The sequence below is a fragment of the Bos indicus genome, chromosome X (genome assembly GCF_029378745.1).
Source record: "Bos indicus isolate NIAB-ARS_2022 breed Sahiwal x Tharparkar chromosome X, NIAB-ARS_B.indTharparkar_mat_pri_1.0, whole genome shotgun sequence".
Taxonomy (NCBI): domain Eukaryota; kingdom Metazoa; phylum Chordata; class Mammalia; order Artiodactyla; family Bovidae; genus Bos; species Bos indicus.
In genome coordinates, this window is record NC_091789.1 from 75,977,448 (window position 1) to 75,987,626 (window position 10,179).

The following is a 10,179-nucleotide window of genomic DNA, read 5'->3' on the forward strand; positions in this document are numbered from 1 at the left end:
AGATTCATCCCAGCACTATTGACCATAGTGCTGAATTCTCTAAGTTATATCACATTAAAGCTTTTCCAAAACTTATTTTAATAAGTATACTTATTAAAATATCTAAAATGTGTCATTATATCAAACAGATACTTCCAGGTCATGTTGATTGTGATTATACTTGCTCTTGCTGGTTTCCTCATTCATCCTGTGCAGACAAGGAAAATTATTTCCATTGACTAGTGTAGCACCTGGTACATGTTATTAGAGAGAAAAATGTCTTCAGATAACCCATGATCAGCAGATGAGGACGAAGGCCAGTTATCCTGACTGATCAGGGAATCTAGAGACTCCTCCTTCGTCCTTGTAGGGATAGAAGGCTTTATGACTGTGGTGTCCTATGGTGTCTTTACAAGTTAAAATACAGAAAAGATCAGAAAATATTCATTCATCTTATTCACATGAGAGTTGCTGCCCAAGAATTTGTTGTAGGAGCTGTGACTCTAGGTGTTCTCTACTCTATGTGCAAGGACTACATTAGACCTCAATTCTTCAATGGGTCCAAAAAATGAAGCTGCTGCTGCTGCTGCTGCTAAGTCACTTCAGTCCTGTCTGACTTTGTGCAACCCCATAGATGGCAGCCCACCAGGCTACCCAATCCCTGGGATTCTCCAAGCAAGAGTACTGGAGTGGGGTGTCATTGCCTTCTCCAATGCATGAAAGTGAAAAGTGAAAGTGAAGTCACTCAGTCATGTCCGACTCTTAGCGACCCCATGGACTGCAGCCTACCAGGCTCCTCCATCCATGGGATTTTCCAGGCAAGAGTACTGGAGTGGGGTGCCATTGCCTTCTCCAAAAATGAAGCTAAACACAAGAAAAATAAGAAGCCTTCTGAAAAGTACTAACAAAAAATGAATTTTCAATATGTAGCAAATTATAATGCCAAAGTTTCAGCCATAATTCTCATAGCCTTCAATTGTTTAAGATGTTGACTTCCAAATCAACAATCATAAATAGTCAACTCAAAAAAAAAAAAAAAAAAAAAAAACAGATGCAGTACAGAAACTGTAGACTACTTTTTAAGAAAGCTACCATAGGTGGTGGCTTGCTGTCTTGTGTTATACACTCAGGAAAATTTGGATAGATTGTCTCCATTCTAATACAAAAATTATACTTAGAGTAATATGTAGGAGAGACTAGATTTGTTGTGTTAGTTATAATTGAGCACAAACGGTAAGTGCCAATGATAAGCAAGTCTTTGATTTGTATAAGCCATTATAGTATTTTCCTAAATTTCCAGGAGAAAATGAAGAGATGGCAAAGGACTTAAAAACAGCTATATTTTTCTCATTGTTGATACCTAATACATTGTACATTGTCACATACATCTCATTTAGAATAAGTTTCAGTTGATATACAGAAAGATGCATTTCAAGTTACCAGTGTCAATATTTCTTACTTAGTATCATCTTAGAAAGCTTGTGAATAAGTAGATAATACATAGTTTCTGGTAGTTTAAAAAAATGGATTCTAAACCCATATTATTCCTGAAAAGAAATTAGAAAGTTATCACAAAATAAGACCTTTGTTATCAGTTAAAATGTTAGATTGTAAACGGCAAAACAATTAAACAAACTTTATATCTAACAATGTGACATTTATTCCACATGCATTTAACACACATTTACTAAGTGAACACTGCAGTCATGGTCCTGGGCTATGTGCTGTGAGACACAAAGAAACATGTAATATGAACCTTATCCTTAATGTAATTAGACCATGTGTAAAGAGAGATAATTATGCATTAATAGGTACTGAACTGTTGATGAATCAGCCTAAGCCAATTTCACAGGCATGGTATTATATGCAAAATCAAAGATGAGGCTTAGGTGATCAGTGTCATGGATGTTCAATGAAGAAAGGGCAATGTAGGTTGAAGTAGTCAGGGAAGGCTTTCTGAAGAAAGTGTGACTTGAGCTTGGCCATGAAGTAATTCCAGATGGTAAAGAATCATATGGATAACATTAAGGAATAGGGATTATTCTGTGTCTATAAAAAAAAAAATGACTAGTAAATTATTTTTTAATGTAATTAATGATTGCAAGATTGTTTTTTTTCCTGAAAAAAAGAATTACTACTGAAGAGTAATGATAGACTAGCAGCCATGGACCCCTGGGATAAGTTCAGTACTACTCTGAATTGTTCCTATTGCCATAATTTCTGTGTTCCCAAATTACTTTGCTGGGCCAGTTTCATTATTTCCTACCCCCAAATCATAAGTTAATCAATTACTAAGTGGCATGCTTTACAAATAAAAGCATTACAATTGAATATATATATAATATGGCACAGAGGACTTTCATCTTATGTTTGTGAACTAACTAGCTAGACCTAATTTTTAGGAGGATCACACACAGATGTTTCACAGAAAGTGAAAGAATAAGAGAGAAAAAAATCCTCCCACAAAGAATATATTTAATTATTCTTACTAGGGCATCTGCATGAATGATGCAAGCTGTGTAAAAATATTAATTTTAAATGTGACATTCTGTGTATGTATATAAAAAGAAAAGTACAGGCAGATTAGCAAGTTAAAACAGATATGTTGGAAGTTATTTGTCACCTTAGTTGTTTTAAATTACACCTTCCTGGGTTGTGGACTGTTATTGAGGTCAATTTTGTACTGCCTGTAAGGTCAGAGGTGAACTTTCTCTTATTTTTTCACTTGAATAAAAGGACACATATCCCCTAAAAGTCCTCCAAGCTCAAATAATTAAGAGTACCTTCTTATCTCCTGGAGTTTATAAGAAGCATTAAATGGAGGAAAGAAAAAAAAAATGTATTAAATCTTTGCTTCCCCAGATAGAAAAAGTAAATTCATTAGGTCTTCTTCCTCTATGTCTACTGTCTACTTTCTATTTTAGCAGAGGAACCTGTGGTTTCTGAAATTTTCTAGGTGGATTCAATTTTAATACTGGCTAATTTAGAAGTTCCCCAGAATATCCCAGGCTAGCAAAAAGGAATAACTTTGCCTTCTGAGGAAGACTAAGTCTGGATCAGCTCTGCAAAAGGGTCATTTACTCTAAAGATGCCTTTGTTGTTGCTGGAAAGTTAACAGAATTGCCTTGATTTTCATTTTGTAACTCCTTTTTTACATCTTAGATTAATAAGCCTCTAAATTTTGTTCACTCAGTAATTACAATAACTATTAATAATGGGGTAAAATAAAACTTTCCCAATTTAAATGATCTTAGGGGAAAAAAAAGTACTGAACATTTACTATATAGTAGGTGGCTCAGTTGATAAAGAAACCACTTGTAATGCAGGAGACCTGGGTTCGATCCATGGGTTGGGAAGATCCCCTGAAGAAGGAAATGGCAACCTACTCCAGTATTCTTGCCTGGGAAATTTCATGGACAAAGAAGCCTAGTAGGCTACAGTCCATGGGTTGTAAGAGTCAGAAATGATTTAGTGACTAAACCACGACCACCATGCTTATTCAAGATAGTTTAATGTGCTATCTCATTGAATTCTTATATTATCAATAGGGGGCTTCCCTGCTGGCTCAGTGGTAAAGAATCCACATGCCAATGCAAGAGACACAGATTCAGTCCCTGATCTGAGAAGATCCTGAATGCGATGGAGAAAGTAAGCAGGTGTGCCACAACTATTGAGCCTGTGCTCTAGAGCCCAGGAGCTGCAACTACTGACCCATATTTTGCAATTACTGAAGCCTGTAGGCCCATGCTCTGCAACAAGAGAAATCACAATGAGAAGCCTGTGCACTGCTACTAGAGAGTAGTCTCTGCTCGCCACAAATAGAGAAAAACCTGTGCAGAAACAAAGACTCAGCACAAACAAAAATAAATAAGATATCAATGGGACTCATACAAGTTACCTATTAATCTTTAATGATACCACACTTAAAAATTAGTTCCACTAGCACAGTGTGATGTGGAGAAGGCAATGGCAACTCACTCTAGTACTCTAGCCTGGAAAATCCCATGGATGGATGAGCCTGGTAGGCTGCAGTCCATGGGGTCGCGAAGAGTCGGACACGACTGAGCGTCTTCACTTTCACTTTTCACTTTCCTGCATTGGAGAAGGAAATGGCAATCCACTCCAGTGTTCTTGCAGGAGAATCCCAGTGACAGGGGAGCCTGGTGGGCTGCTGTCTATGGGGTCACACAGAATCGGACACGACTGAAGCGACTTAGCAGCAGTAGCAGCACAGTGTGATGAAGTTGCAAACAATAATGAGCATTTTAGCAAAGTGAACTCACCAGAAGCATTATACATTTTTCACTTTTTCAGACTGTGGGTAAATATCACAGTGATCTTCATTTCAGAAAATTACACTTATTGAGATTTTCCCAAGGTACTTTGTAGAAGTCATCCCACTCAGTCTATTTGATATGACAGTTGTTTCAGTGAAGGTATAAGGATAGTGTTTTCAGAAGAGTTTTGTTCTTTTGTTTTGCTTACCAACATGTTAAATTGGTTTATTGTTATAACCTCACTCAACTATAAAGAACTTTGAGTTCTAGTATTTGTGACTTCCTCCTGAGCAGATAATTTAACATCTTTTATTTCCGTGGTCATATCCGAACTTCTTGGCTGTCACATAAGAGAGGTTGTATCCACTGAGTGTAGCAGTTAGCCATAGTGCAAAAAATCATGTTGAAATAGCACTTAACCTTCTAATCCAAAACCCTAAACTTCTTCAAGGGTCTTGTAGGCAGTTAACGCAAAAATTGAATTAGATGAATTTTAGGTTGAAGTCAGAAGATTCTTGATTTTGTACTTATTCAAGACAGTCAAGGCAGAAAATTCAAAAAAATCTCTGTATGATCTGATTTTTTCCTTACTTCTCTGGTGCTTGTCTAATTTAAGGAGCCAGAGCCAGGAAAAAAAAAAAAAAAAGCATATAAAGAATAAGTCTTTAACAAGTGGTGCTGGGAAAACTGGCCAACCACTTGTAAAAGAATGAAACTAGAACACTTTGAACACCGTACACAAAAATAAACTCAAAATGGATTAACAATCTAAATCTAAGATGAGAAACTATAAAACTCCTGGAAGAAAACATAGGCAAAACACTCTCTGACATAAATCATAGAAGGATCCTCTATGACCTACCTCCCAGAGTAATGGAAATAAAAGCAAAAAGAAACAAATGAGATCTAATTAAACTTAAAAGCTTTTGCACAACAAAGAAAACTATAAGCAAGATGAAAAGACAGCCTTCAGAATGGGAGAAAATAATAGCAAATGAGGCAACTGACAATTAATCTCAAAAATATGCAAGCAACTCCTGCAGCTCAATACCAGAAAAATAAGTGACCAATCAAAAAATGGGCCAAAGAACTAAACAGACATTTCTCCAAAGAAGACATACAGATGGCTAATAAACACATGAAAAGATGCTCATCATCACTCATTATCAGAGAAATGCAAATCAAAACCACAATGAGGTACCATCTCACGCCGGTCAGAATGGCTGCTCTCAAAAAGCCTACAAACAATAAATGCTAGAGAGGGTTTGGAGAAAAAGGAACACTCTTACACTGTTGGTGGGAATGGAAACAGCCACTATGGAGAACAGTGTGGAGACTCCTTAAAAAACTGGAAATAGAACTGCCATATGACCCAGCAATCCCACTGCTGAGCATACATACTGAGGAAACCTGAATTGAAAGAGACACATATACCCCAATTTTCACTGAAGCACTATTTACAATAGCAAGGACGTGGAAGCAACCTAGATATCCATTTGCAGATGAATAGATAAGAAAGTAGCGGTACATATATACAATGGAATATTACTCATCTATTAAAAAGAATGCCCTTGAATCAGTTCTGTTGAGGTGGATGAAATTGGAGCCTATTATACAGAGTGAAGTAAGTCAGAAAAAAACACCAATACTGTATATTAACGCATATATACAGAATTTAAAAAGATGGTAACAATGACCCTATATGCGAGACAGCAAAAGAGATACAGATGTAAACAACAGAATTGTGGACTCTGTGAGAGAAGGTGACGGTGGGATGATTTGAGAGAATAGCATTGAAACATGTATATTATCTGTGAAACAGAACACCAGTCTGGGTTCGATACATGAGAGAGGGTGCTCAGGGCTGGTGCACCGGGATGACCCTGAGGGATGGGATGGGAAGGGAGGTGGGAGGGGGTTCAGAATGGGGGACACATGTATACCCGTGGCTGATTCATGTGCTACTGCTGCTAAGTCACTTCAGTCGTGTCCGACTCTGTGCGACCCTATGGACAGCAGCCCACCAGGCTCCTCTGACCATGGGATTCTCTAGGCAAGAATACTGGAGGAGGTTGCCATTTCCTTCTCCATAAAACCAGACTATCCTTGGATATTTTCTTAAGTTAAATAATACATCCCATATTGTTTAACCTGTTTGAATTAGTGTTTTATGTTACTTTCAAGTAAAATGAATCTAAATTGATATAAATACATATTAACTACATTTTTCAGATGAAGAATCTGAGGTTCAGAGATGCTAACTGAATTGTCCAGTATCTTGAGCTAAAAATTGGAAGGGTATAAGATTCATATTTAGTTAGATGGTTTTAAGTTTTATGCTATTTTCACTGTAATATACAGATTCCTGTTGTATATTGCCACAATAATACATTGTTAAAATGATTCAGTTGTTCTTCAAATTTAATATTGAAAGCAATGTAGCATAGTTTGAGAAAACACTACCCACATTTATTGGCTAATGTGATATTTATTGTAGTTTCTGACCCTGAGTAGTTATGATATATACATTCCTTTTTTTTTTTTTTTTACCAAAGTCTGGATCTTATGAACATCATATGTACTTCCAACTGGATATTGGCTATTTCCACCTTGATACCAGGGGATCATCTCTTCTTTAACATGTCCAGTATTGAAATCACCATGTTTACTCAAAACCTGTTCTACCTCCTATAATCTACATCTTCATTTATGATGCCAAAATTTATCCAGGGACCTAAACTAAATATCTGAAAATCATTCTCAACATGTCTGTCACTTTTCATGTCTGATTCAAAATGGTATCTTGTATTTTTTTATTATTTTCCAATTTTTATATTTTCCCAACTTATTGATCTATACTATACATAGACATTGAGATCTATGGTTTGGAGTATCTTGCATATTAAAAAAAAAAAAAATGTTTCGGACTACATGGACCTGTCACTTAAGATCAGTGCTCAGCCCTGGCATATTATGACCAATAACTCCAAACATCTGCATTTACAGATAGTACTATTTGCTCCCCAGGGATACTTTGTTTCCTATATGCTTTACCTTATGTCCTTGAACTAAATGATTGTGCATTTAAATCTCATGGAGGTTTGTATACTGGCATGAAACAGAAGTATAGATCAATGGTACAGAATAGAAAGCACAGAGATAAACCAACACAACTATGGTCACTTAATCTAAGAAAAAGGAGGCAAGAATATGCAATGAAGAAAAGATGGCCTCTTCAATAAGTGGTACTGGGAAAATGGTAAGTTCAGTTCAGTTCAGTCGCTCAGGCATGTGGGACTATTTGCGACCCCACGAATTGCAGCACACCAGGCCTCCCTGTCCATCACCAACTCTTGGAGTTGACTCAAACTCACATCCATCGAGTTGGTGATGCCATCCAGCCATCTCATCCTCTGTCATCCCCTCTTCCTCCTGCCCCCAATCCCTCCCAGCATCAGAGTCTTTTCCATTTGCAGCAGCAGCAAATGAGGATTAGCAACAACAGTGTCAAGGAATAACAATATTGTTTTTTGTTTAGAGATCTTGAACAAACCGCCTCCTTCAGCTTTTAGATTTTCTCACTAGTAAAATAAGTGTATTACAGGGACTAGTAGAAGGAATAATGAGATCTTGAGCCTTGTAATCTATTATAGGTTTTATAATAGACTTAACCTGTTATACAGAGTGAAGTAAGTCAGAAAGATAAAAGCAAATGTCATATATTAATATATATATGTGGAATCTAGAACATGGTACTGATGAACCTATTTTCAGGGCAAGACTAAAGACAGAGAAATAAAGAAGGTGGGAGGGGGGTTCAGGATGGGGAACACATGTACACCCCTGGCTGATTCATGTCAATGTATGGCAAAACCCATACACTGGAGGTAATTAGCCTCCAATTAAAATAAATAAATTTAAAAAAAGAGATTAGTGGACATAGTGAGGGAAAGAGAGAGTGAGAAGAATTGAAAGAGTAGCACTGAAACATATACATTGCCATCCGTAAAATCCATAGCTAGTGAGAAGTTGCTGTAAAACACAAGGAGCTCAACCTGGTACTCTGTGACAGCCTAGAAGGGTGGGATGGGGGAAGTGGAAGGGAAGTTCAAGAGGGAGGGGATATATGTATACGTACAGCTGATTCATGCTGTTATATGGCAGAAATCAACACAATATTGTAAAGCAATTTTCTTTCAACTTAAAAATTTTAAAAAAAAGACTCTTTACTCATAGGTTATTGATGAATTTTGAAAAGAGGTTTTGACTGATCTATTTGAATCTTGATGGGAGGTATGTTATAAATTGTGCAAAAATTATTTGGAGGTTTTGCCCATGAAGATGGTAGTTGATTCAATAGGGACAAAATATTATGGTTTACAGAATCTACTTTAATACTACCAGAAAAAAATTTAAAAAAGTGAAAGTTTCCTTTAATTTACCTGTTTGGCTGCTTTGATGACTGCTGTCAGACTCTAGAATTATTTATCCCTTTTGAGAGAAATTCTAATATGATGATTCTCTAACAAGTCTCAGACTAATAAATGAATGGGATTAGAGGAACTAAGGAGACAATTATGTGTATCTCTCAAAGGACCTAAACAAAAGAGAATAGGTTCAGAGAGAAGAATCCGTTCAGGTTCCTTAGAAATTCTCACAATTTCAACTATTGTGGTATTAAGAGGCTGCTGCTGCTGCTGCTGCTGCTAAGTCGCTTCGGTCATGTCCGACTATGTGCAACCCCATAGACAGCAGCCCACCAGGCTCCCCCGTTCCTGGGATTCTCCAGGCAATAACACTGGAGTGGGTTGCCATTTCCTTCTCCAATGCATGAAAGTGAAAAGTGAAAGTGAAGTTGCTCAGTCATGCCAACTCTTCGAGACCCCCATGACTGCAGCCTCCCAGGCTCCTCCGTCCATGGGATTCTCCAGGCAAGAGTACTGGAGTGGGGTGCCATCGCCTTCTCCAAGTATTCAGAGGCAAGGGCTGTTTAATAGCTGAGAGCTTGTGCACTAAGAGTATAGCCCCAGTGTCAGTTTGAACTGGAAAAAGATTCATCCCCAATGTGGAGGGATGTTTCTTAAAACAAGTTAAGGCAAAATAGAAAGCCCATAGATAAACCCATGCACCTATGGGCACCTTATCTTTGACAAAGGAGGCAAGAATATACAGTGGAGAAAAGACAATCTCTTTAACAAGTGGTGCTGGGAAAACTGGTCAACCACTTGTAATAGAAAGAAACTAGAACACTTTCTAACAGCATACACAAAAATAAACTCAAAATGGATTAAAGATCTAAACATAAGACCAGAAACTATAAAAATCTTAGAGGAGAACATAGGCAAAACACTTTTTGACATACATCACAGCAGGATCCTCTATGACCCACATTCCAGAATATTGGAAATAAAAGCAAAAATAGACAAATGAGATCTAATTAAAATTAAAAGCTTCTGCAGAACAAAAGAAACTATAAGCAAGGTGAAAAGACAGCCTTCAGAATGGGAGAAAATAATAGCAAATGAAGCAATTGACAAACAACTAATCTCAAAAATATACAAGCAACTCCTGTAGCTCAATTCCAGAAAAATAAACGACCCCATCAAAAAATGGGCCAAAGAACTAAACAGACATTTCTCCAAAGAAGACACAGATATCTAACAAACACATGAAAAGATGCTCAACATCACTCATTATCAGAGAAATGCAAATCAACACCACAATGAGGTACCATTTCACGCCAGTCGGAATGGCTGTGATCCAAAAGTCTACAAGCAGTAAATGCTGGAGAGGGTGTGGAGAAAAGGGAACCCTCTTACACTATTCGTGGGAATGCAAACTAGTACAGCCACTATGGAGAACAGTCTGGAGATTCCTTAAAAAACTGGAAATAGAACTGCCATTCCACCCAGCAATCCCACTG

General features: G+C 37.3%; 1 pseudogene; it reads left to right on the forward strand.

Annotated features, from left to right (window-relative positions):
* The first annotated feature begins 255 nt into the window (after positions 1 to 255).
* LOC139181038 (HIG1 domain family member 1C-like) lies at positions 256 to 551 on the forward strand (annotated as a pseudogene).
* Positions 552 to 10,179: the final 9,628 nt, after the last annotated feature.